At 43.5% G+C, this 2,048-nt stretch overlaps 1 non-coding gene across 1 annotated transcript; it reads left to right on the top strand.

Moving 5' to 3' along the window:
• The first annotated feature begins 1,027 nt into the window (after positions 1 to 1,027).
• Positions 1,028 to 1,210, top strand: LOC120534778. The gene has a single exon (XR_005634798.1). It is a non-coding gene; the product is annotated as a U2 spliceosomal RNA (small nuclear RNA).
• The last annotated feature ends 838 nt before the right edge of the window (positions 1,211 to 2,048 follow it).

Genomic DNA, 2,048 nt, shown 5'->3' with positions numbered 1-2,048 from the left:
GATGTTAATGTAGGAGTTGCTTTTCTAAACTAAAAACTCAGTAGATAGATAGACAGACAGAGCATCAGTATTGACAGATCAGTCCAATTTATCATCCAGCTGCACTCCCAGGTATTTATAGGTCTGTACCCTCTGCACACACTCACCTCTGATGATCACGGGGTCCATGAGGGGCCTGGGCCTCCTAAAATCCACCACCAGCTCCTTGGTTATGCTGGTGTTCAGTTTTAGGTGGTATTCAGGTTAAATTGCCATGTTGGCACTTTGCGATAAATAAGTGGGTTTTGGATTGCAGTTTGGGCACTTGGTTTCTAAATGGTTCGCCATCACTGTTCTAGAGAAATAGCAGTGCCTCTCAAGACGGACTGTGTTATTGTATTCTGTTATTTTAACCTTCAATATCTCATATTAGATAGTTTGGTTTTTCTCCATTTACACTCCGCTCTACGGCATGTTCTCTTTAAATCAGACACTCTTTGGGTCTTCCATGGTATAACAATGCTAGAAGATAACGCAAAGTGGAAAGTGCCCAAGAGAGAAGTGCCAGATGACAGAAAATGCAGAGAATGCCCTATGGGGATGCACCTTTGCAGGGAAGGTGTGGAAAAGGACATAGGATGTTTTCTTTCCAGGAATAAAACTGGGCATGTTATATTACATGGTAAGTTTCAGGAAAGTATGGCAGAAAAAGTAATATGGGCGAGAATCAACATGATAAAAGAAGCAATATGGAATGCAAGAAACTTACTGTTAAAAAGAAAATGTATATCAGTGTTTAGTGTTTTTCAGATGGCCCTGAAGAATATAAAGAAAAATGAAGAGCAAAGGTAAGGAAAGAGCATGAAAACCTTTCCAATATCCCTCTATCAAGGTTTTGATGTGTGAATATTCAAGTTATTTTGTGACATGCAATCGGTTAAACCTCTCTCCCTGGGTTATAAGTACACTTGTGAAAAAGGGAAAACACAGAGGGAAAAATGAACAACTTTTAAGAACTATATTTTAATTTGCATGAAATATAGAATAAACAGTTGTTCTGTAAATAAAAGAAAAAAAATCTGTTCTTGTAAGTTAATATCTGATACGTTCCCATATCTGGGGACCATATATTAAATTGATTTTTGGAACAGGGAGATGGAATAGGGGCTTGCTCCGTCCACTCCACGCAACCACCTGGTATTGCAGTACTACCAGGAGCGGTGCACTTTCTCCTTTATTGGTATAAAACAAGACAAGCAGCCTTTACTACGAGGGAAGGGAAAGAAACTTCAGCCATCAGGATTGATTTAATAAATAAATAAATAGATGTTCCTTCAAAACTGTGTGCCTGTACGCCACTGTTGCTTGTAGTACTTCCAGCATTCCAACAGATGTCAGGCGAGGCTCGGAATTAGAAGGCCGCTGTTGTGGGGTGAGTGAAGTAGTGTCGGACGACCAAGTCTATACCGCTAGCAGGAAGCCTTATTAAGCTCCCAGAAACCATGAAGCAGTCCTGCAGGCTGTCTGATGTCGCTGCAGCGCCCCCTGTGTTTGAGGCCTTGTTCACACAGCCAGGCCAGGATGTGCCTTCTCTTCATTTTCCATCTCTAAGAGGAGCAAATGTGGTGTCTGGAGGGATATCTAGCTCTGTCACCAGCATCTCCATTGAGATCTGCTTTCTTTTGAGTGCCTGTGGGGTCGGGGATGAAGGAATTTAGGTGGAGGTAGTGATGGTGGTTTTAAGCCATCCTCTTCACTGCCTGGCCCTTCCCCACTCCTACTGCCCTCTGTATACGCAGCCTTGTTTCTGTCCAAGTGCAAATGTTTTCGCTTTTGTGCCAACCTTGGGGCTTTGTGCTAGGCCTTCCAGGGTTCGACGTGCCTTCTCCTTTTCATCTTCCATCTCGAACAAGTGTGAACGTGGTGTCTGAAGAGGTGTGAACGTGGTGTCTCGAGGGATATCTAGCTCGTCACCGCTCTTCACTGACGTCTTTGTTTTATGGGCATCTAGGGACGGGGATGGAGGTGGGGATGGTGGATTTAAGCCGTCCTCTTTCTTGCCTGGTCTC

Source organism: Polypterus senegalus, chromosome 8 (assembly GCF_016835505.1).
Source record: "Polypterus senegalus isolate Bchr_013 chromosome 8, ASM1683550v1, whole genome shotgun sequence".
Lineage (NCBI taxonomy): Eukaryota > Metazoa > Chordata > Cladistia > Polypteriformes > Polypteridae > Polypterus > Polypterus senegalus.
Note: the sequence above shows the minus strand (reverse complement) of the source record. Positions and strands in the feature narration are given on the sequence as shown.